The 26,455-nt window shown below is 44.5% G+C and overlaps 1 protein-coding gene across 2 annotated transcripts in view; it reads right to left on the reverse strand.

Annotated features, from left to right (window-relative positions):
* Positions 1-26,455, reverse strand: part of ACVRL1 (activin A receptor like type 1) — a 149,631-nt gene that overhangs the window by 110,887 nt on the left and 12,289 nt on the right. The window contains exon 1 of one of the 2 annotated variants that reach the window (XM_073580236.1): positions 1,194-1,371. The exons of the other annotated variant lie outside the window; for it this stretch is intronic. The gene's annotated coding sequence lies outside the window, so the exon portion shown is untranslated. Of the gene's footprint in view, positions 1-1,193; positions 1,372-26,455 lie in introns of those variants that run through there. 2 annotated transcript variants of the gene reach the window in all.

A 26,455-nucleotide genomic window follows, 5' to 3' on the forward strand; every position in this document is an offset into this window, starting at 1 on the left:
CCAGTGACCCTGCACTCCTAACGTTCCCTATGCCGGTTCCGCACCGGGAGACGCACAGGAACCTAAAAACCCTAGCTCACCCTGAACCTAAACCCTCACTAGGGAATTGGTCGATGCGGAAACTAATCCCACCACTGCACTAAACACACATGAGGGAAAATGACAATACAGGGGAAACACCACTTAGCTTTGCTCTGTGGCGTACGCTCCTAGCAACAGAGCCCACCACCTGTGTGCATCTTCTCCTCCACCCGGATCCATCACCATAACTGGATCCTTCACCATAGTGCAGCCTTGGAGCAGAGTCCACCACCAATTACAGCAGTCCAGTAACATAGTCCCATTGATGAGTTCAGCTTCTGCCCAAAAAGTCAAGCATGCTTGAGTCCAGCTATCAGCAACCAAGTCCCGCATGCTGAGTGCAACTCTCTCCATAGTCGCCAGTCCACCAAGCCATGCAAGCACTTCCTGCCGACACCATAAACTGTGACTCCACCACGCCATGCCAGCCCTTCTTGCAGACCACATAACTGCCACTTGTCCCCTCTGGCTGGGCTGCGCAGGACTCATGTTCAGCTCCTTCATCACCCAGGCTTGCTTCCCAAATGACGAACACACAATATCACCAACAGTGATTGAACACACCTGGCTCCCTTTTATAGAGCCTCACACCTGATTTATAATTACGTGCACTAAACCAAAGAAACTAAAGTGCACTACCACTCACCACCACCGGGGCAACTTAGAATGAACAACACCACATGTAATAATTCTAATAGCCACCGGGGGCAATCACATCACTTTGGCACCTAGCCAAAGGAAAAAAAGTTCACTTATCCATTTAATTTGTCAGATCCACGCTGGATCATGACAGCACCAACCTGACACTGTCTGTAGGCTACTATGCACAATCCTGGTGAAAGGTTCCCTATAAAATATATTTTCTCTGAAATACTGTCACATTTCAGAGAATAACATACCTGGATACAATCATGCGACAAGGTTGGCGATTCACGCGGCCGGTTGGTTGGGCAGCTTGAATTGCCTAATAGGTTTCCTTAAAATAGAGCAATAGTAACAAAGGATACAAATATACTTCTAAGTTACATCGGGATGAAGAGGGCCCCTGTGCAAGAACAATATATGGGCCCTTTGCAGTCCAATAGCTCACCATAATGCACAATTCCACCTACTTTGGAGCTGAATTGGGTCTCGTTAACCCCTGGATCCCTGTGTGGCTTCACAAGTCCCATCGATGGTATGTCCGCCCCTGTAGAAGTAGCCACAACTATGTGATGTTGTCATTAGCTGGCGTCCCAGTCTGTCAGACATGTTGCTTACATGGTTAGTCTCCTGACCTCCTTATCAACTCCATCTACAGACACACATAACAGCTCTGGGCTGCACACAAAAGCCTGGAGGAAGTTGAAAATGTGTACTGTGATATTTGTTCATTTCGAACTCAACTAGAAGAATGTACATGCAGACAGACACACCCTATTTTGATCAAAACAGATTGCTATAATAAAAGAATGACCATACCCAACTATTCGTAAATGAAAAAAATCTCTAAGTATTGTTCAAAACATAAGAAAAAGGTCTAGATGTGCAAGGCTTCCTGGCATTGAATTGAGGCACCCGGCTGTCTCTGGGGAAGCAAGTTCAGGAATCAAGATTGTTTAGATTTTGGCAGTGATGGAGAACTGCAGTCACGCACTCTGAACTGCTCTGAAGCCCAGCAGAAGCAGGAAGGTATGGTTAACTCTGTACACTCAGGCCTCATAAGTATTTCAAGGCACATTTATAGCACCATTACCTCCTAAGCTGATGACAAGCGAGCGACCATCATATGCATTCATTCATGGTGCTACGATGGAGCCAACAAGTCATCAGTAGTATAACATGACCATGCAGAACTTGCACACGTAGCTGACAGCATGATGTATTGATCCGCCTAACCCTGATCAGCTGTTTCCCATGCATTCAAGTCAATGTAATCACAACCTTCAAAATAACTGATTAAAAGCAGAGATATGGAGGAAGGACTTCAGAGCAGTCATATTTGTATTCTTCCCACAATCTTGGCTGTATTTAGAATATCACTGCTGCTCAGACTGTTCTTGTAACAAGCTGTGTTATTACTAGGTTTTGGCCCCAGTCCCATCCACATCATATCTCCCATGTAATGAATTAAATATGGCACGTCTGTTGTATGGAAAGGCTCACAGAGCTCTTACATACCAAGAAAGGCAGATAGGTCATGAAACAAGTCTGGCCCCATATTTAAATTCCTGAGACTTTAAGCCTCAAATGTTTCAGTGCCATTATAACTTTGCTTTTAGGACATTTGTAATGTTTCCATAGAATTCCAAAATCTGTGTCCATTTGAGACTGAAAATGGTTAATATAGATTAACCGTGATTTGTTACTTAGTTACATCCAATACTGTTCAGTCTTTGACTCTATTTACACATCCAGTAGTTCTTTTCCTTTTTTTTTTTCATTTTGGGATCAGAAAAATGGAAAGAAAATGTTCCCGTACAGGATCCATTCATTTCACAATTGTTTAAAATGCCTATTATTTGCTTTTTTCCAGCTGCTATTCATTTTTTATCTGGAACCAAAACATGAAGTCTTGAAATGATTGAGAAATGGATTATTATTGATGGTCATCCATTAGTGGAACAATTTTTTAGCACTACGCATGCCTAGAATATGAGAAGTGTTCAGAGACATCTCTATAAAAACGGATCCATCACTAACAGAGCAAAAACAAATGCAAAACAAAAAACAAAGTATCCGTTTTTAGATTTATACTTTTTTTTCTTCTAAGAAAGGTGTGCTCAAAAACAGAAACTTTGGTTTCCATTTTGCATCCGTTTTTTTTTTTTCAAAATGGATCTGTTTCTTTTTCTATTACCGGATCTCCATTACAGATGATACCTGGACATGTAAACAGAGCTTTATCTCACCCAAGTAACAAACAATAATATTGCATAGATACAAGTACCCATCTATAAATAGTGCTGCCATCTTAATAATATAGTTTGTAAGGCGGGAAAAAAGACATAATTCACTGGATGCTATTGTAAAATGGGTTTTCCAGTTTCCGAAAACCTTTCAACCCTGGTGAAGTTGATTTAAAAGAAAACTCAAACTATTTAATCATCCACCCCGGTCTCTGCTGTAACTCCTGGTGTTCACTATTGTCACCAAAGATGCAGCCAATCACAGAGATCTGCGGCTCTGAACACCTGCAGCCATCTACTCGGACACAGTCACTGAGCTCACTGATTAAGTTAATGTCATGGTTTGAACAGGGTTCCTGCCCTCCACTCACAGGGTTAAGTGTACGTGGCCTCTTTCTGGATCTGGGAGGGGTATTTATACTCACTCTTTACCAGGGTTCTCTGTCAGCTATACTGTTATTCTGGCTGTGTGTCTGACCCCCCGGGTGTACTTGTGTATTGCATTGCTTGTTTGCTTCCCATGTATGACCCGGTCTGTTCCCTCACTCTGTACTCCGTCTCTCGTTTTGGTACTATTGTCTTTTCCGGTTCTGACCTCCTGGCTTGGCTATCGTTACTCCGTTACAGTTTGTCCCTATTGTACCGTCAATTGCCCGTTCTGGTTTTCTGATCTATTGCTACGTACTGACTATCCATTCTGTCTAACCCTTTGGTACTGTCGTGCGATCTCGTGCTTTGACCTCAGCTTGATCTGGTTTCTGTCTATGCCCCTTGGTAACATTGTCCAGTAGTTACCTTTCTAGGAGTTTCCCTGCAGCTCCTAGCTCTGTGGAGCTTAGGTCACGCCCCCAGCAGTCACGTGCTTCAGGTCCTGATAGTCTGAAGCACACATCGTCACCACTGCAGCCCCGCTCCGCAGGTATCTTTGTGCACAGTTTTTGTACTCATCACACGCGCACTGGCTCAGTGAACAAGCGCAGTGCAGTGTTCCTGACATTATAGATGACCCAAAACATTTAAACGAGATTTGCACTTTTTTTTTCATTGAGTCATGGATCCGCTGCATGCTCTCTCTGAGCAAGTGAATAGCCTTACTCAAATGATGCAAAACCTGTCTGTGGAGCAGCGAACCTTGGCTCAGTCGCAGCAACAGGTTCAGAGGGAGGTTGCTGATGCCATGCAGGGTTCTTTTCCAGCTGGGGCCCGGGGTGAGGGTACCCCAGATATTTCCTTAATCTCCCCTGAATAACCTGTTAAATTGCCTGACTTTTTCTCTGGGGATAAAAAAACATTTAAGGTTTTTAAGGAGGGGTGCAAACTCTTCTTCTCGTTAAGGCCACGCTCCTCTGGGGATGAGAGTCAGAGGGTTGGGGTCATCATTATGTCTTTGTTAAGGGGCTCCCCTCAGGCTTGGGCTTTTTCCCTTCCCCCTACCTCCCCTGAGAGAATGTCAGTGAATGCATTCTTCGAGGCCCTCGGGCATATCTACGATGAACACGATCGTGTGAGTCTAGCCGAGGATATGGTGATGGGTGTGTGCCAGGGGAAACACTCGGCCGACTGGTTCTGCTCTGAATTCAGACGCTGGGCAGCGGAGGTCTCCTGGGATGATGCTGCCCTCCGGGGTTTGTTCTGTAGAGGCCTGTCAGAACGTTTGAAAGCTGCCCTAGCCCTTCATCCTCCCCCAGATTCTTTGGAGGATGCTATGATCCAGGCTGTCCGCATGGACTGTAGGCTGCGGACGAGAGGGGACATGCTGCAGGAGACCCCTTTATTCTCCAATCTGAGAGACTCTGCATCTAGTCCCGAGCCCATGGAGGTTGGTGCCACGTCATTGAAGGAAAAAGAGAGGAGATGCCGTAGAAACAACCAATTGTGCTTTTACTGTGGATCCGCTGGACATTGGAGAAGGAACTGTCCTTCTTGCCCTTCTTCAGTGAAGACGTCAGGAAAACGACAGTCTGGGTAACAATCGAGGAGGTTGCCCAGACTTCCAGGTACCCTTTTCCTCACTTACTAAAATTCTGCTTCCGGTGGAACTAGAACTTACAGGCGGTCCGGTTGTGACTGCCGCCATTGTTGACTGTGGTTCTTCTATTAATCTGATCGATGCCAAAGTTGTGACTTTTCATAAGATAGGAACAGTCAGGTTAAAAGATCCTGTTAAAATCGTGGCAATTGATTCTTCTCCTATCACCCAGGAGGGAATTTGTTTCATGACTGATACCTTTTCTCTGAAAGTCGGTTTCACTCACGTGGAAAAACTAAGGTGTTTTGTTCTAAATAATCTCCCGGCTGGACTGGTACTGGGCATGCCGTGGCTTCAACGCCACAATCCTACTATTGACTGGGTCACGGGGGAGATCATTCAGTGGGGTTGTATGGCTAACGGTCTATGTTGTAACTAGACAACTCTTGTCACCCCAGTAAAATCTGTGTCAGTGTCGTCTGTCAATCTGGAAGGTACTCCGGAGTACCTGAAAGATTTTGAAGACGTATTTTCTGAAAGTGAGGCTGAGGCGCTACCACCACATAGACCCTTTGATTGTGCCATTAATCTAGTCCCTGGAGCCAAGTTACCCAAGGCTCGCCTGTTCAATTTGTCTGGGCCCGAACGTCTAGCCATGAAGGAGTACATTACCGAGAGTCTCCGCAAAGGGCATATTAGGCCTTCTGTTGCACCTGTGGCAGCGGGCTTCTTTTTTGTTAAGAAAAAGATGGTGGTTTGCGGCCGTGCCTCGACTTGCGGGAATTAAACAAAATTACTGTGAAAAATACATACCCTCTCCCCCTAATTCCTGATCTATGTAACCAACTCACCGGGCCAAGTGGTTCTCTAAACTGGATTTACGTGGGGCATATAACCTTATAAGTCCGAGAAGGGGACGAATGGAAAACAGCATTCCTGACGACTGAAGGGCTGTTCGAAAACTTGGCTATGCCCTTTGGTCTCACCAACGCTCCTGCTGTTTTTCAGAATTTTATTAATGTAATTTTCTCTGATTTAATTGATCGTTTTGTGGTTATCTATTTGGATGACATTCTGGTGTACTCGGTGGACAGGCAATCTCACTTGCACCATTTGCAGATGGTTCTCATGAGACTGAGGGAGAATCATTTGTATGCCAAGTTGGAAAAATGCTCATTTTTCATGCAAGAAGTATCCTTTCTGGGGTTGATTGTGTCAGGGGAGGGGTTCCACATGGATCCTAAAAAGGTCCAGGCTGTTACAGATTGGGTGCAGCCTCATGACTTGAAAGGGTTGCAGCGATTTTTGGGCTTCGCTAACTTTTATAGGAAATTTATTAAGGGCTTCTCGCAGGTGGTAAAGCCTCTAACGGACCTCACTCTCAAGGGAGCTGATGTAAAAAATTGGTCTGTAGCTGCAAAAAATTCTTTCATGACATTAAAAAAGTGCTTTTCTTCAGCCCCTGTATTGGTACAACCCGACCCGTCAAGACCTTTTGTCGTGGAGGTTGACGCCTCGGAAGTGGGGGTGGGGGCAGTTTTGTCTCAGGGCCCTCCTACCCTTACTAATCTGAGGCCTTGCTCCTTCCTCTCTAAAAAATTTTCCTCTGCCGAGAGAAATTACGATGTCGGCAATAGAGAGTTGTTGGCGGTAAAGTTGGCTTTTGAAGAATGGAGGCATTTCCTGGAGGGGGCCGTTCATCCCATTACAGTCATCACTGATAACAAAAATTTGGCCTATATCGAGTCTGCCAAGAGATTGACCCCCAGACAGGCTCAGTGGGCGCTTTTTTTCCTCGATTTCAGTTTACCATCACATTCCGCCCGGGATCTAAAAACATCAAGACTGATGCCTTATCTCGAAGCTTTGATTCGGTGTCCCCTCCAGAACCTCCCTCCTCCATTCTTCAGCCAGGAGTAGTGGTGGCCGAAATCTCATCTGAGTTACAGAGAGGGATTTTGGAGGCCCAGGCTCGGGCTCCGGGTGGGAAACCCCTGGGTAAATTGTTTGTACCGGAACGTTTCCATCTCGGACTTATTCAGGAATTTCATGATTCTATGTTGAGTGCTCATCCTGAGATTGCAGCTATCCGGGGGGCAATTGCGAGGGGTTTCTGGTGGCCCTCTATGGTAACAGATATTAAAAAGTTTGTGACTGCATGTGGGGTGTGCGCTCATTCTAAAAGTTCTCAGGTGCGGACGGCCGGGGGGTTGGTGCCTTTGCCAATTCCGGATAGACCATGGACACATTTGTCCATGGATTTTATCACAAATCTTCCTCCTTCCAGGGGCAACTCTGTGATATGGGTGGTGGTGGATAGGTTTTCAAAACAAGCCCACTTTGTACCTCTCCCCGCGTTACCATCTGCTGAAACCCTGGCCCGCTTATTTATGCACCATATAATTCGGTTGCATGGAGTGCCTATGAATGTGGTGTCAGACAGAGGGGTACAGTATGTGGCCAGGTTCTGGAGGGCTTTTTGCAAAAAGCTGGGGATTTCGTTGTCCTTCTCCTCTGCCTACCACCCAGAGTCTAATGGAGAGACGGAGTGCATGAACCAATCGTTGGAGCAGATTCTGAGATGCTTGGCCTCTTCCAGGCAGGAGGACTGGTGTGAGATATTGCCCATGGCAGATTTTGCGTTCAACGGTCGTGTGAGTCAATCTACTGGGAAGTCTCCCTTTGAGGTCAACTATGGGTTTAACCCACATTTTGGAGAGTTTTCCCACATGGATTCAGGTTGTCCTGGAGCTGAGGGTGCGACACAATGTCTTAGAATTCTTTGGAGGGAGGTTCAGAGGAATATTTCCTAGGCCCAGGAAAACTATAAGCGGTTTGCTGACAGGAGGAGGGGGCCAGGTCCAGCATTTGCAGTAGGGGAGAAGGTGTGGCTATCCACCTGCAATATCAAGCTTAAGATACCATCAATAAAGTTGGGCCCCAAGTTTATTGGCTCATACAAAGTGGTGGAGGTTGTTAACCCAGTAGCTTACCGACTGCAGCTGCCCACCTCCTTTAAAATTTCTGATGTCTTCCACAGGTCCCTGTTAAAGCCTGTGGGGACGGTGAGAGAGGATCCCTCACCAAATGCTCCGCCTGTGCTGGTAGAGGGGCAGCTGGAGTATGAAATAGGGCGCATTGTTGACTCCCGGTGGGTGCGCCGGAGACTCCAGTATCTGATACACTGGAAGGGGTACTCTCTGGAGGATCGGTCATGGGTTCCGGCCAGTTCGGTGCATGCCGATCGTCTGGTACGGGCTTTCCACGCCAGATACCCAGACAAGCCTGGGGGTCCAGTGCCCCCCCCCGTTAAGAGGGGGGTACTGTCATGGTTTGAAGAGGGTTCTTGCCCTCCACTAACAGGGTTAAGTGTACGTGGCCTCTTTCTGGATCTGGGAGGGGTATTTATACTCACTCTTTACCAGGGTTCTCTGTCAGCTATACTGTTATTCTGGCTGTGTGTCTGACCCCCCTGGTGTACTTGTGTATTGCATTGCTTGTTTGTTTCCTGTGTATGACCCGGTCTGTTCCCTCACTCTGTACTCAGTCTCTCATTTTGGTACTATTGTCTTTTCCGGTTCTGACCTCCTGGCTTGGCTATCATTACTCCGTTACAGTTTGTCCCTATTGTACCGTCTATTGCCCGTTCTGGTTTTCTGATCTATTGCTACGTACTGACTATCCATTCTGTCTAACCCTTTGGTACTGTCGTGCGATCTCGTGCTTTGACCTCGGCTTGATCTGGTTTCTGTCTCTGTCTATGCCCCTTGGTAACATTGTCCAGTAGTTACCTTTCTAGGAGTTTCCCTGCAGCTCCTAGCTCTGTGGAGCTTAGGCCATGCCCCCTGCAGTCACGTGCTTCAGGTCCTGTGAGCCTGGAGTATGCATCGTCACCACTGCTGCCCCGCTCCGCAGGTATCTTTGTGCACAGTTTTTGTACTCAGGACACGCAAGTGCAGTGCAGTGTTCCTGACAGTTAACACTACAGACATCTAGAGCACCAGTGAAGACTCTGTGGTGGACCGAGGGAGGATGAGTAAAGCACAGTCTTGTTTTTTTTACAGGAATTGCACCTGAAAAAAAGGGTTTTCTGAAACTGGAAAACTCCTTTAAAGTTTACTATCAATTGAAATTCATAAGCATCTTTCCATGCAAGTTTCCCTATAAAGGACTGTTTATATTTATACTTAAAGAAAGCCTGTCACATTTCCCAAATCCCCCAAACTGTCACCAGTATCATAAAATGCTATATCCCTGCATTTTAAGTGTGTTGGGTGGCAAAACACTCCTGCTATGAATGGCAGAAACACTTTTGTTATCCTGTTCATGATATGCTAATTAGCCAGGACTAGTCCAGCCAAGCATCTAATCACGCCTTTTCGGCATGTGATTGACATTAGTGCTCAGTCATAACTTCATTGCGGGATGTCCTGCGCCTTTCCAAGAGCTTCTGCACTGAAGCTACGATGGGAGACAAGAAAAATCTGTCAATCACACTAAGTTACAGCACATGAGATAGGGACTAGATTGAGGGAATAGATGCCCAGCTGGACTAATTCTGGCTAGTTGACATATGATGAGTAGAGATGGGCAAACCCGAACAGTAAAGTTCGGTGTTCATACCGAACACCTACTGGCACGGACACCAAACACGGACCAGGAAGTTCGGGTTCGGCTGTCCGAACACCGGGTGTTTGACAGCACAGCAAACACCGCTTCTGATCGGCGGTGAAATCATCAACACTGATCAGAGAGCTGCGGTTCCCACACTGTCAAAAGACAGCATGAGACTACAGCTGTGATCGGAGGTATAAAGTTCACCTCCGGTCACTGGTGTCAGTTGATGGGATTCCCATCAAACGACGTCTGCTGCCGCTAATAACAGTGAGAGCAGGAGTGGATGATGAAAGTATTACTCAGCTGGCTACTGCACTGTAAATAAATAATTAAAAAGAAACGGCGTGAGTTCCCCTGTATTTTTCATAACCAGCCAGACAAAACTCACAGCTGGGGGCTGCAACCCCCAGCTGCAAGGCTGGTTATCAAGAATAGAGGGGTCCAGATGCAGTATTTTTTAATTTTTAATTATTTAAATAAATATTTTTAAAAAATGGCATGGGGGTCCCCCTCATTTTTGGCAACCAGCCAACTAAAGCAGACAACTGGGGGCTGGTATTCTCAGGCTGGTAATGAGCCATGGATATTGGCCTCACCTCAGCCTAAAAATAACAGCCCGCAGCCACCCAGAAAAGGCACATCTATTAGATGCGCCAATTCTAGCGCTTTGCCGGCTCTTCCCACTTGCTCTGTAACAGTAGCAAGTGGGGTTCATATTTGTGGGATTTATGTCACCTTTGTATTGTCCGGCAACATCAAGCCTACGGATTACTAATGGAGAGGCGTTTATAAGACACCTATCCATTACTAATCCTATAGTTGTATGGTAAATAAAGACACAGACAGAAAAATGTCTTTTTTTTAAATAAAACAAAATACACCTTTACTTTTTTATTTAAAAAAAACAAACACAGTTATGCTCACCTAACACCTCATTCCACTGAATCACTCGTCTCCTGTAAGAAAAAAAAATAAAAAACAACAATATCCCTCACCTGTCCGTTGTTCTGTCCCACACCATAATCCATGTCTGGGGGATAAACAGTTTTCAACCCCAACTACTGTGAGCGGTGACATCATCAAGGTTACTTCCGGTTACTGAGGCTGCGTTCCAAGCTGGGCTGAACTGTGGTGACGTCGGTGAGATCCCCGCTAGCACCCTGAGAAAGTCACACATTTATTCACTCTACTTTTATTGTCTCTCCATCCTTTTTATTCCTATAAGGTATATTCCTATTACAGTGAAGACATGAGATATTTTCTTCCTATATCCCATTACTATTTTTGAGGACATTGTATATATGGCTAAAGGCATCTCTTTGCTAATCATTTTTCGCTTTTCTTAAGTGAAAAATATTTGTTTCTCCTCAACATGTTGATTCATCTATTTGCTTTAACAAATTTTCTGTTATATTAGAATTTTATTAGTTTTTCGCTCTACCTATAGAGACCCCATGTGTTCATTTCACTCACATATATCTACTAGTAGCTTATACCACGAGGTGGGAAAAGTATCCATATACATAAGAAGCATGCACATTTTTGTTATTCAAGTCCTGAAAAATACTGATCCCTGGATACTACTGGTTGGTGATGTCCAGATGGAATACAATATAGACTGATCATCATTAGCCTGATGAAGATGCCGATACGGCAATGAAACACATTCCAAGTACTTTATACCTTTAACTTTCTGAGTGTTTGTTGCTTTTTATGCTTTTTAGTTATTTTATAATAGTAAATTACCCATCATATCTACATCTTGTTGGATCTACTTTGTATTCCATCTGGATTTCACCAAATAGTAGTGACCAAGGGTCAAAGTTTTCTACAGGCTTCATGTTAATTATATGTATGAATGCCCGGATATCCCCAAATCCCGAAATTGCAAATTGAGATTCTGATTTGGCTTGTATCCTAAGTCATACTACAAGACTCGTTAAAGGGTTGATTGTGACTTGTAGGATCGCTACAACCAATAGGTGGCGCTGTAGAGTAAAAGTCCTCTTTCTTTCTGAAGAGGCAATTTGCGGATATCCCCAGCGTTCCTGAGCGTCTGAGGCAGCTGGTTCCACATATATTCGACTATATACGATATTCTGACCCCTAGTGTTCAGTCTACCCCATGCAAAATCTCCTAAGGTGAGCGTCTCTGCAGTGGGTTGGTACTAGGGCGGCGTTACAAACCCATCTTGAAGTAATTGCACTAGGAGGCATCATGTTTCTCTGTTTTTCTTAGCCCTTAGCCAATTTTTTCATTGGGATAAAATATTTTTTAAGACTTGGACATTTCCAACGTGAAAAAAATTACATTTTATGTCCACATGATAGGACTCTTGTGTGACATATTCCTGATTAAGACACTATCTAGATAGGATGTTTCTGAGTTTGATATAGGGAAGCCAGCCCTTCCTATTTCATCAACTCAGGTCAAATCTCAGTTTGTAAGGCCAGCTTAGTAGTTTCATTTGATCCTTTTTGTGTGTTGTATTTATAGAAACCACATGCTGATTGTGATATAAGATGTATAGGTGAATTCCAATTGATCAAATGTATGTTCATGTATAGGAAGCGCTATTTCCACATCAGTGATAAGACATTGTGAACCCAGAAGGAAGTGTCAGCTTCCATAAGTTCTTTAGGTTACTGATCATTAGTTGATATAATGAAATACCAGCATTATCTGTCCGATATAAATGACTTTAAAAACGAAGTGTTAGACAGCACAAACAGAAAATAACCAGAAAAACTTTGTGTAGGATAGACAGTCAAGAAGCCTGGATGCCTTAACCAGGCAACAAAATGACCAAAGGAAAAACAGAAATTTACTAGCATCTAAAAGTAGAAAATGGAGGAAAATAAGACTTTTATTGGACTCACATGATGTCACTATGTATTGGGTCGCACAAGGATCTTTCTCAAGTGGGCTTTTTGTTGCGTGGGCTGATACACAGGGACATGCTATGTGGGTCATGTCCAATAAATATCTTTCTTTGCACTTTTTCTAATTTCGTATACTGACAAATCCAATTTTCCTTTAGATCTATCTGGTACATAATATAAAATAGGCTGTGTAACTAGACATCTTTTTGCACATATAGGTTCATAGATTCAGGGGACCATGCAGCTTTTCTTTTCTTCAAGGGAGAGGACTGGAGTGTTGACCAACGTCAATATATGCTCCGGAAGCATTTTTGCCATGAGACCCTCTCTACTTTATGTACCGTTCTCTGATCATGTCTATTATTATTGTCTTTTAATTCACATGTAAATACATGAACTTACATGTAATATATCTTATCAGAAGAAAGTGTCATCTTCCTCACCATCAGCAGCCTGTTCTCCCTTTTCACCTGGCTTTCTGAAAATGTCTATAAACCTCCTCCGTCACCAAAAAAATGATCTAATATGAAATAGAAAACTAATGGACAACAGACAAGGAGGCGAAGGAGGAAGATGGGACATCTCCTCATACCATGAGAGGGCAGGTGCAGACAATAAAACTATTTGATTAGTTGCTAATTCTTTAAACCAGCTATGAAGACCAGCGGTGAGTGCCCTGCTTTTTATATTACTTTATATATGTTGGGTTATCATATATATTCCCCTGGTCTGGAGAATTGCCATCTTATCCCCAGTTAGTCACTCTACTTTGACCCTGTTCCTTGGGCTATATATGGAGGATATCACATTTTTATTTTTCCACATATCCTGCTTATTGATTTCTTTTTTACCTATACATATACAACAGTTTATTGTGTTTAAGTAGCATTTTATGATGATGAACTTGGATATGTATTCCCTCACCCATTGTTTTTCTGTACCCTGCTTTATGGGCATAACTGTAGAGGAGGCAAAGCTAACACCTTGCATCTGGGAAGTAAGGACGCACGGAGACGTATGCACTGTATACAATGCCCTATGAAGATTCTACACTGGGCCTTCAAGTTACCCTTCTGCTCTGCTTCTTCTTGTTATTAAAACTAATGGTTTGAGTACAACTATTAAAAAAATTGGGACAAGCTTAACACTATTAACAATTAATTATCAGCGATTCTGCAAATACTAAGATAAAATCAATTGTCAAAATTTTCTGGTGATGATAACTTATATACTTCTCAACATTGAAATTGCAACTCTAAGAAGGAAAAGTCATTGAATTATGGAAATCACAGGATGGATAGACATGTTATTGATATGTAAATGATGAAAAATACTACATTTACAAAATATTTTGATTTATTTATTATCAATTATGAGCGCCATGTGCAGAAATTCCCAGACTTACATCTTGGCTGATATTAGTGGGGTTATCAATGGTTGTCTGAGGAATGTTCTTCCACACTAATTACACTTGGGCAAATCATTAAGATCTGCTGTTTGCAGCTCCCTTTGAAATTGACAAACAATGATATCCCAGATGTGCTCGATGGGAGACATGTCCAATGATGCTGCAGGCCATAGTAGCATGTTTAAGTTACACAGGCTGCTCACAGTAAAACAAGCAACATGCGGCTAAGTGTTATCATGTTGAAAAAAACGGCTCCTGGGGCACTTTCACGTTCCATCAGATAGGGCTCTTCATAGCGATGACCACATGGTCTCCAGACTCATCACTGAAAAGGACAAATCTCAATTTGCAGCACCATGTACCATTCTAGTCTTTGAGAGCGGAAATGTAAGGTCAAAGGAACACCTGAAGCTGGACATTTGTCTCATAGCTCAATGTCATGTAAATACCTTCTCATGGATCGTGTAGCTTGACACCTCTAGTCTTCAATCCAGGCACACAAACAGCTTGGCGTTAAAATGATTTGGTGGCCAAACCATTACCAATTCTCCAAAGTGTTCCAAGAGCTGTTTCTCAACGTGACAACGCAAGGTTGTATGTTGCTCATGCTATGATTTGTAGTGTATCCAGACTTGCCTCACTTTGAGCACTTCTGCGATGTCAGTGGTTGACAATTGCAAAAGGGAGCTGCCAACTACGGATCTTGATGATTTGCATGCCCAAGTGCATCCCTTACCCCGCCATTATTAACCTCATTCATAGTAGGCCAAAGTGTGTAAGCATACTGAATATACTGAATATAAACACTGTTGTGTTGTGAGTTCATTTTCCCCTTCACCATTGAGGTCTGATGAACTCCCTCTTCTGGTGAAGGAAGGTAATGAGGCTGATTACCAAGCACCTGAGCAGAATGATGATCACTGGGTGACTGGAATTGTTGACTGGATATAAGGCAGCCAACGCCCTTCTGCCTTGCGGGTGATTTCTCTGAGGGATTCTAGGAGACCAGTCTGATTCCTGCTCCTCAAAAGCTAAGTTTTCTGCTCTGCTTTTTGCATTTGTGTTTTGGTTTTGTTTTGCCTTGTTTTTCTGGATGTCTGCCATTCCCTGCTGGGGTGAGCTGAATTCCTTTTTGCTCTGTCTTCAGAAAATACCTGAGTACCGATATAGTCTTTTTGAAGCCTAGCGTCTTCAGGGCTTTTTTCCTTATCAGTCTGTTGGCTCTTCTTTTGATAGGATTTTGGCGGATTGCAGACAGCAGCTTTTCTATCCTGTACTATTTAGTTAGCTTGGGCCCCATCATTTGCTCAGCCTATCTTTCTATCTGTGAGTGTTTTTTCATCTTGCTTCACCGTCATTATATGTTGGGGGGCTGCCTATTGCTTTGGGGTCTGCTCTGGGGCAGTTTAGATTTCCCTTTCTGTCTTTAGGCTATTTAGTGCTCCGGCTGTGATCGAGGGGTCTAGGGCACCGTAGGAACCCCCACGGCTACTGCTAGTTGTTGTTGATAGGTTCAGGGGTCTGCAATCCGATAGCTGCCAACTTCTCTGGTTTTCTGGACTTATCTAGTATTTCTGTTTTTGCCTCCTACGGTGACTCATTCATAACAGAATCACCCGCCATACCGCAGATCCTAGGGTACTCAATAGCAGGAAAGAATTGTAAAAAAAAAAAAGTGTGTATATTTTTTCCTCTATATCTCTGAGGCCGTAGGGGGAATTTTTTTTTCTCTCAATGGAGATAAAGCAATTGTCTGATCGTGTGGTGCAGCTCGCTGCGGAAGTGCGGGGAATTTCCACCTACCTTGCTCATTCACATGCTGCTGAACCAAAGATCCCTACTCCTGATGTGTTTTTTGGGGATCGGTCTAAATTTTTGAATTTCAAAAATAATTGTAAATTATTTTTTGCCTTGAAGCCTAACTCGTCAGGGAGCTCCGCGCAGCAGGTTAAAATTGTCATCTCTTTGCTGTGTGGCGATCCCCAGGATTGGGCGTTTTCTTTGAAACCAGATGATCCTATTCTGACTAATGTGAACGCATTTTTTCAAGCCTTGGAGTTGTTGTATGACGAACCTAATGCTATTGATCAGGCTGAAAAGACCCTGTTGGCATTGAGCCAGGGTCGAGATTCTGCAGAATTGTACTGTCAAAAATTCTGAAAGTGGGCGGTCCTTACTACCTGGAATGATAATGCCTTGCCAGCTCTCTTTCGGAAGGGTTTGTCAGAAGCTGTAAAAGATACTATGGTGGGATTTCCTGTTCCCTCTGGTCTTGACGATTCTATGTCATTAGCCATTCAGGTTGATCGGCGTTTACGTGAACGCAAGACTGCACGAGAGGTGTTGCCACCTGTTGAACAAGTGTCTGAACCTATGCAATGTGATAGAGTTTTGTCCAGGGAGCAACGTCAGGAGTTCAGAAGGCGTAATAAGCTGTGTTTTTTTTGTGGAGATGCCTCGCATATTATTTCTGTCTGTCCTAAACGAGAGAAACGTTTTGCACACACGTTTTCTGTGGGTGGTGTTCAACCTAAGTTTCTTCTGGCAATTACTCTGATCTGCTCCCTGTCCACATTTTCCGCCAAGGCTTTTGTGGATTCGGGAGCAGCCCTGAACCTAATGGACTTGGATTTTGCTAAACATTGTGGATTTCCGATGACACCTCTGCGGACGCCTATCCCTTTGAGGGGGATTGATGCTTCTCCTTTGGCGAAAACTAAACCTCAGTTTTGGCCCCAGGTGGTAATGTGGGTCGCCCCAGACCATCAAGAAAATTGCAGATTTTTGGTGTTGCATAATTTGCATGATACCATTGTTCTGGGGTTTCCCTGGTTGCAAATTCATAATCCAGTTTTGGATTGGAAATCTGTGTCTGTGGTGAGTTGGGGTTGTCGGTGTGCCTTTAGTAAGGCTCCGGTTTTTTCCACCTCTCCTCAGGCGCATGATGTTCCTGACTATTTGGCGGACTTTTATGATGTATTTAGTGAGAATGAGTCTGCGTCTTTGCCTCCTCATAGGAGTTATGACTGTGCAATTGAACTGAGCCCGGGGTGTAAATTTCCCAAGGGTCGGCTCTTCAATTTATCTGTACCCGAGCACGAGGCTATGCGATCCTATATTAAGGAGGTGTTGGAGAAGGGTCATATTAGACCATCCTCTTCACCCTTAGGTGCCGGGTTTTTTTTCGTGGCCAAAAAGGATGGTTCATTAAGGCCTTGTATTGATTATCGTGCCCTCAACAAAATTACTATTAAATATCAGTATCCGTTACCCCTGATTTCGGATCTATTCTCCAGAGTTAAAGGTGCTTGCTGGTTTACCAAGCTTGACCTCAGGGGGGCGTATAATCTTATCCGCATTAAGCATGGGGATGAATGGAAGACGGCGTTTAATACTCCGGAGGGACATTTTGAGTACCTGGTGATGCCTTTTGGGCTCACTAATGCCCCTTCTGTCTTCCAGTGCTTCATGAACGACATTTTCCGAGACTTTGTGGATAAATTTTTGATTATCTATCTGGATGATATTTTGATCTTCTCCAAGTATTGGGATTCTCATGTGGAACATGTTCGGACTGTGTTCCGGATCTTGAGGGAGAATTCCCTGTATGTCAAAGGATCGAAATGCCTTTTTGGGGTACAGAGGATTTCATTTTTGGGATTTATTTTGTCTCCGTCAACTATTGAAATGGACCCGGCCAAGGTACAGGCCATTTATGATTGGGTTCAGCCCACTTCTTTGAAGGCCCTCCAGAAGTTTTTGGGTTTTGCTAATTTTTATCGGAAATTTATAGCAAAATTTTCTAGTATTGCCAAGCCATTGACTGATCTGACTAAGAAGGGTGCTGATGTGTTGAATTGGTCTCCGGAGGCTGTTTCTTCCTTTCAAGAGCTGAAGCGAAGATTCACTTCTGCCCCGGTTTTGCGGCAACCTGATATCTCACTCCCGTTCCAGGTAGAGGTGGACGCTGCTGAGATTGGTGCAGGAGCTGTTTTGTCCCAAAAGGATGCTGTAACATCTAAAATGAATCCCTGTGCTTTCTTTTCCCGAAAGTTCTCTCCATCTGAACGTAACTATGATGTGGGGAATCGGGAACTGTTAGCCATGAAATGGGCATTTGAGGAGTGGAGACATTGGTTGGAGGGAGCTAAACATCAAGCCGTGGTCCTCACTGACCACAAGAATTTGATTTACCTGGAGTCGGCCAAACGCTTGAACCCTAGACAGGCTAGGTGGGCCTTGTTTTTTACACGTTTTGATTTTGTGGTCTCTTTTCTTCCTGGCACTAAGAATGTCAAGGCAGACGCCCTCTCTAGGAGCTTCTTTGCTGATTCTCCTGTGGTGACCAAGCCTGCTACCATCTTAGGCGAAGGAGTAGTTCTTTCTGCCATCTCGCCCGATTTGAGACGTGCTCTGGAAGAGTTCCAGGAGGACAAACCTGAACGTTGTCCCAGTGGAAAGTTGTATGTTCCTAACCAGTGGAAGAAGAGAGTGATGTCTGAAGTTCATTGCTCTGCATTGGCTGGTCATCCAGGTATTTTTGGTACTAGAGATCTGGTGAGTCGGTCTTTTTGGTGGCCCGCCTTGTCTCGTGATGTCAGGAATTTTGTGCAGTCCTGTGGGACTTGCTCCCGGTCTAAACCTTGTTCTCACTCTAGTGGGTTGTTGATGCCTTTGCCGGTCCCCAGGAGGCCATGGACCCATATTTCAATGGATTTCATCTCTGATATGCCTGTCTCTCAGAGAATGACTGTTATTTGGGTGATTTGTGATAGGTTCTCTAAGATGGTTCATCTTGTACCACTCCCTAAGTTGCCATCTTCCTCTGAGTTGGTGCCCCTGCTTTTGCAACAGGTGGTTCGCTTGCACAGGATTCCTGAGAACATTGTATCTGACAGAGGAGTTCAGTTTGTGTCTAGATTTTGGAGGACTTTCTGTTCCAAGCTGGGAATTCAGTTGTCCTTCTCCTCTGCTTTTCACCCTCAGACCAATGGGCAGACGGAGAGAACAAACCAGACCTTGGAGTCGTATTTGAGATGTTTTATTTCCGCTGATCAGGATGATTGGGCTTCATTTTTGCCCTTGGCCGAATTTGCTTTAAATTATAGAGCTAGTTCTGCCACTTTGATGTCACCTTTTTTTTGTAACTTTGGGTTTCATCCTCGATTTTCTTCAGGGCAGGTGGAGCCTTCTGCCTGCCCAGGTGTTGACACTGTGGTGGAGAGAATGCACCAGATCTGGGACCAAGTGGTGGATAAGTTATCTCTCTCCCAGGAAAAGGCCCAGCGGTTTTCAAACCGACATAGGACCATTGGTCCCGTTTAAGGTTGGTGATATGGTTTGGTTATCATCAAAAAATATCGCTATGAAGGTGGCTTCTCCTAAGTTTAAGCCTAGATTTATTGGACCTTACAAGATTTTGGAGATTATTAATCCGGTCTCTTTTCGTTTGGCTCTTCCTGTCACATTTAAAATCCATAATGTGTTTCATAAGTACTTGTTGAAGAGGTTTGTTGAACCAGTTGTTCCTGGGGTGGCACCTCCGGACCCTGTATTGGTTGAAGGTAACATGGAATATGAGGTAGAGAAGATACTGGATTCCCGTCTGGCTAGACGGAGACTCCAGTATTTGGTTAAGTGGAAGGGTTATGGTCAGGAGGATAATTCCTGGGTCTCTGCCTCTGATATTCATGCCAAAAGATTGATGCGTGGCTTTCATCGTGCTCACCCTGATCGCCCTGGTGGCGTGGATGAGGGTTCGGTGACCCCTCCTCAAGGGGGAGGTACTGTTGTGAGTTCATTTTCCCCTTCACCATTGAGGTCTGAAGAACTCCCTCTTCTGGTGAAGGAAGGTAGTGAGGCTGATTACCAAGCACCTGAGCAGAATGATGATCACTGGGTGACTGGAATTGCTGACTGGATATAAGGCAGCCGACGCCCTTCTGCCTTGCGGGTGATTTCTCTGAGGGATTCTAGGAGACCAGTCTGATTCCTGCTCCTCAAAAGCTAAGTTTTCTGCTCTGCTTTTTGCATTTGTGTTTTGGTTTTGTTTTGCCTTGTTTTTCTGGATTTCTGCCATTCCCTGCTGGGGTGAGTTGAATTCCTTTTTGCTCTGTCTTCAGAAAATACCTGAGTACCGATATAGTCTTTTTGAAGCATAGCATCTTCAGGGCTTTTTTTCCCTATCAGTCTGTTGGCTCTTGTTTTGATAGGGTTTTGGCGGATTGCAGACAGCAGCTTTTCTATCCTGTCCTATTTAGTTAGCTTGGGCCCCATCATTTGCTCAGCCTATCTTTCTATCTGTGTGAGTGTTTTTTCATCTTGCTTCACCGTCATTATATGTTGGGGGCTGCCTATTGCTTTGGGGTCTGCTCTGGGGCAGTTTAGATTTCCCTTTCTGTCTTTAGGCTATTTAGTGCTCCGGCTGTGATCGAGGGGTCTAGGGCACCGTAGGAACCCCCCACGGCTACTGCTAGTTGTTGTTGATAGGTTCAGGGGTCTGCAATCCGATAGCTGCCAACTTCTCTGGTTTTCTGGACTTAGCTAGTATTTCTGTTTTTGCCTCCTACGGTGACTCATTCATAACACTGTTGTTTTGAAAATTTAGTTTCAATATTTTCATCATTTGCATATCATTAACATGTCTATTGATCTAGTGCTCTTTATAATTACACAACATTTTCTTCATGATGTTGCAAAGTTAATGTTAAGGAGTGAATTTATAATAACTGACAAATAAAAATGTATATTGTTTTCTTAACTACTGGACATTTTTATGCAATAACCAATACACTGAAATATATAGTTTTCTGAATGAAAACATTACACCAGCAAGGGCATAGAAAAGGTAAAAAGTCACCCAAAGTTCTCTTGGTAATTAATGTGTAAAGAGCAAAGAACACCTTAAAACATAACCTTTAATTCAACTAAATAAAAACCCCAATCGGGTATTAGAATAGTTAAAAGAAGACAATACATATAACGTACATGGTTTCAAATACACACAAATATAACATATAAAGTGCCCGTGGTCCATATTGGTATCAATGTGAAGAACATCTCTAGGAGCAATGAGCTCTGGATGGAAACTGAAACTCACTGTAACAACCCTGCTGTCACTGCATGGCCTCCCATCCCCCGCACATCAACTTACTCACTGCTCCGGGTCATGCTGTGAATTCTGCCTGTTGCCAGTCCTGTGCTCTGTGCCTCTGCTCTCCTGTATGTTTCCTGGCTATGTGTGTATAGGGGGCGGCGCCAGAACTCTCTGGTTCTTATGCAGTCAGGGTGCACCTGTCTAATCTGTCCCTGACCAATCACCTAGAGCCCTTGACTATTTAGTTCCATCACACCCACTGAAACATTGCCTGTGCAATGTCTATACTCAGTTAGTATCTTGTTGCTGAGGAAGCCAGGCCCTGTTCTGTGTATCTCCTTCTCTGTAGGAATACTCTTGCTTTGTGTTCTTTGCCTGCCTCCCAGCAGGCTGAATATCCTGGCCCCTGAGTCTTGGTCCCAGTACCTTGTCTGTACTCTGTCCTACCTTAGTCTCCCTTTCTCCTTGTCTGTGGCTTCCTTCCCTGCTGTGTCTTTCCTTGTGTCCTCCCTGTCTATGCCTCTGCACCCTTGCAGCTCTGTCTGTGCCTCTGCACCCTTGCAGCTCTGTCCTCTCTGCTGCTGCAGAACTTCTTGCTGCAGTTTCTCCACAGACCTTGCGGCTCAGCTCTACTCCGCCTACTCCTGCGGCTCCGCCTACTGTGCACTCCTGCGGCTCCGCCTACTCCGCACTCCTGCCTATATCCATACCTGCACCTCCTGTGTGAACAGGTCCAAATCCTGTTCCAACATACACCACTCCCTCCTGCCTACACCTGCACCTGCTGTGTGAACAGGTCCCTACCTGTCCCTTCTCATACCACGTCAGTCTGTCCTGTCTCCAAGCCGTGCCCACCTGTCCTGTGTCTCCAAGCCGTGCCTGCTTGCCCTGTGTCTCCAAGCCGTGCCTGCTTGCCCTGTGTCTCCAAGCCGTGCCTGCTTGCCCTGTGTCTCCAAGCCATGCCTGCTTGCCCTGTGTCTCCAAGCCGTGCCTGCTTGCCCTGTGTCTCCAAGCCGTGCCTGCTTGCCCTGTGTCTCCAAGCCGTGCCTGCTTGCCCTGTGTCTCCAAGCCGTGCCTGCTTGCCCTGTGTCTCCAAGCCGTGCCTGCTTGCCCTGTGTCTTCAAGTCGTGCCTGCTTGCCCTGTGTCTCCAAGCCGTGCCTGCTTGCTCTGTGTCTTCAAGCCGTGCCTGCCTGCCAGTGCACCAAGCCGTGCCTGCTTGCCCTGTGTCTCAGCCGTGTCCGCTTGCCCTGTGTCTCAGCCTGCTTGTCATTCGCACCTGTCCAGGTGTCCTGTTCCTGAGTGGGATCAGCAGCCACAGCCAAACACCACCCTGGTGTGGCACCCAGCAAATACCTGCCGCACAAGCCTGATCTCACCATCAGAGGCTCCAGTGAAGACTGAGGTAGCTGCCGTAGTTACGCCCCTTCCAGGGTAGTCTGGTGTGTGGCACAGTGGGGCCACAACCCCCGACTCGCGCCATTCAGCCAAGACGCGAGCGCGACACTCACCTTTGGTCATGGGGTAAAACCTAACCCTAACACTGGAACTCCAAGACTCTAGTGAACTAAACCTAAATCCCAATAAAACCCTATAATGGTCCATATTAATGGGATAATTAATATGGACATTAATATGGTATAATATGGACAATTACATGTGTGCATATGTAAAATCAACTTTATGCTGCATTTTCTTACTGCTTAGCTTGATAACATGATTACAGCAGGTCCATTTTAATCAGTTCCTTAATATGCTTTCATAGACTTCCTGAAGGTGATCCTACACTTAAAAACTAACAAAAATGCTCTAAAGTTTATATGGGCCAAAAAAGGACTTTTTATTTTGCAAGCATGATAAATCTGTAAACATTTCTACCTACAATGCCAACTATTAGCCAAAAACATTTTTCTTTGCCATGTCAACACCCAAAGTTTTAATTTATTCAAACTTGGGGTGGCTATATATTCAAGACTCATCTCAACGCTCAAATGCCGTTGTTTCTAATAAACCACATTGTGTTCACATTGAAGCCAAAAGAAAAGAGAGTTTTGGCAGTGTCATCCAGAAGATCAGCCTTATACTCAAGAGATAAAATTTAAACATGTGTAACTAATTACAATACGTTCCTGGAACAATACATTCCCTAAAATATTTACAGCATGAAACAGTTTACATCTGAGTACTGGGTGTATCACGGACAGCGTTATTGGCCGATCTACAACAATTCCCATACGTGTCAGTCTTACGCAAGTCTGATGTTCATATTCATCTCCTGAAATTATTTCTTCCGAGATGACGTTATAATTTTTACGAAAACAAAAAAAGAAACATATGTTCATGGTAATGTTCTAATTGAGAATCCTACAATACTCCCAGCCCCTGACTCACAACTAATAATGGCTCTGTGTAATCAACATGGTAGACAGTTAAATGGCTCATATTGATTACTATCTACAGTTGTGTTTAAAAGTTTACATACCCCAGAAGAATTTTTGCTTTCTTGGCCTTTTTTCAGAGAATCTGAATAATAACACCAAAACTTTTTCTCCACTCATGGTTAGTGGTTGGGGGAAGCCATTTATTGTCAAACTGCTGTGTTTTCTCATTATAAATCAATAGCTGAAAAGGCCAGCGTTGCCTGACCATAGTAACTAACTACGGTTAGTTAGAACAAATTATAATGATTATATCTCTATATAAAGCTGAGTGTATAGCCCCGCCCACTGCGCATTGCCACATTCACTATAATATCCCACATCATCCCGTCAGCCAGAGCCACCAGACTACTACCCTTAATATGCCACATCATCCCGTCAGCCAGAGCCACCGGACTACTACCCTTAATATCCCACATCATCCCATCAGCCAGAGCCACCGGACAACCCCTAATATCCCACATCGTCCCGTCAGCCAGAGCCACCAGATTACTACCCCTAATATCCCACATCACCCCGTCAGCCAGAGCCACCAGACTACTACCAATAATATCCCACATCATCCCGTCAGCCAGAGCCATTGGACAACTACCACTGATATCCCACATCAACCCATCAAAGCCACCGGACTACTACCTCTAATATTTCACACCATCCCGTCAGCCAGAGCCACCAGACAACTACCAATAATAACGCACATCATCCCTTCATAACCGCCTGACTACTACCCCTAATATCTCACATCATCCTGTCAGACAGAGCCACAGGACTACCCCTAATATCCCTCATGGTCTCGTCAGCCAGAGTCACCTGATTACTACCCCTAATATCCCACATCACCCCGTCAGCCAGAACCACCGGACTACTACCACTAATATCCCACATCATTCCGTCAGCCAGAGCCACCGGACTACTCCCCCTAATATCCCACATCATCCCGTCACAACCAGCCGGACTACTACCTCTAATATCCCACACCATCCCGTCAGCCAGAGCCACCGGACAACTACCACTAATATCCCACATCAACCCGTCAAAGCCACCAGACTATTACCTCTAATATCCCACACCATCCCATCAGCCAGAGCCACCGGACAACTACCACTAATATCCCACATCATCCCATCACAACCACCAGACTACTACCCCTAATATCCCACATCATCCCGTCAGCCAGAGCCATCGGACTACTACAAAAAAACCAAGATAGCAGCAAAAATTACCCCTTAAAAATTAACTTTTAATTAAATAATTAAAATCTTGGACAATCCCAGCTCAAAGGGTACATGACAATCAATCACCAAAAGGTCACCAGGCAGAAAAAAAAATTTTCAAAATACTCAGGGCAACTACACTCGTCCTAATGGGCCCTATCGAGCCCCTTCCTGGCCGCGGAGGTTGGCACCCTAGTTGTTGACGATGTGGCGCCCCCGCTCAACGTCGGTGACGCTATAACACCCTACAAATCCCTAGTCCACGACGAGGATACACAGAAAAAGACACACAAACACACATAAATACCCGAAAAAAAAACCCCTAGTGGAGAGACTGGATAACGTCTCTTTTAAGTGTAAACTTATCTCGTATTAGAACCGTGAGCAGCACTAGGCCCACACCTAATAAACCTACCTCGTAGTAAAAAATGCTTACTATTGCAGCTTTTAAATGGCTTATCTCGTAGTAAAAAGGGCTTATGCTGCATGCAATGACAGACTATATATGAAAGAACAAAACCGTTGGCACAACCCTGAGAATTGTAGGTGGTGCCCAAGTAGGATCCCAATCCGTGAACTAAATATATATAAACTTGGCACACACCAAAGGTTTCTGATGCAGAAAGGTGATTTTTAATTATACAACAGTACATACATACACAGACGTTTCGGTCTAGGACCTTCATCAATGTACGATATATTGTACTGTGAGATTCTTAGTGACTGGGCTTTGTGAGATAGACCAATCCTGTGAGGAGGCACATGAAGCTGTCCCACTGCGTGGTGGTTTGTGGAGTGTGGACGCAGTATCCGCCGCGAATCCCAAGTGGCGCCGCACATTGCACTGATATCTTGGCTGGGGTGATGAGGCCCCTTCTTATCTGCCCCTGATGAACCCTCAGTATTTTGGAGGGGGAAACATGTCGGGCTGGGCCTCACATCTTCTAATGGCTGATAAGTATTGAGTTTTATGCGCTGACAGACTGATGGATGGCAATGTAAATTTTGACTATATGTGGACATTATGGCATTCTTGATTGCAGGGAGTGCTTTCATTGCCGCTTTTGCCTATATTTAGGACTATTATGTCCATGTTGTATGATTAATCAGCGTTTTTATGCCATTTATTTCCACCTGGTGGAGTTGTTTATGGTGATTTATTTGCAGTGCATAACTATGTAATATTTACTACTACTATTTGGTACATTGCTTCCTCTCAATTTTTCTTGCGTAGCCGTTTTTTCTTTTTGTTTAGGGGGGCTTTCATATATAGTCTGTCATTGCATGCAGCATAAGCCCTTTTTACTTCGAGATAAGCCATTTAAAAGCTGCAATAGTAAGCATTTTTTACTATGAGATAGGTTTATTAGGTGTGGGCCTAGTGCTCACGGTTCTACTACGAGATAAGTTTGCACTTAAAAGAGACGTTATCCAGTCTCTCCACTAGGGGGGGTTTTTCGGGTATTTATGTGTGTTTCATAGAATCATAGAATCGTAGAGTTGGAAGGGACCTCCTGGGCCATCTGGTCCAACCCCCTGCTCAAAGCAGGATTCGCTAAATCATCCCAGTCAGATGTCTGTCCAGCCTCTGTTTGAAGACTTCCATTGAAAGCGAACTCACCACTTCTCGTGGCAGCTTGTTCCACTCATTGATCACTCTAACTGTCAAAAAGTTTTTTCTAATATCTAATCTGTGTCTCCTCCCATTCAGTTTCATCCCATTGCTTCTAGTCTTTCCTTGTGCAAATGAGAATAAAGTTGATCCTTCTATAATCTGACAGCCCTTTAGATATTTGTAGACAGCTATTAAGTCTCCTCTCAGTCTTCTCTTTTGCAAACTAAACAATCCCAAATCCTGCAACC

This window comes from Dendrobates tinctorius, unplaced genomic scaffold (genome assembly GCF_039654945.1).
Source record: "Dendrobates tinctorius isolate UK_male_01 unplaced genomic scaffold, ASM3965494v1 ptg000064l, whole genome shotgun sequence".
Classification (NCBI taxonomy): domain Eukaryota; kingdom Metazoa; phylum Chordata; class Amphibia; order Anura; family Dendrobatidae; genus Dendrobates; species Dendrobates tinctorius.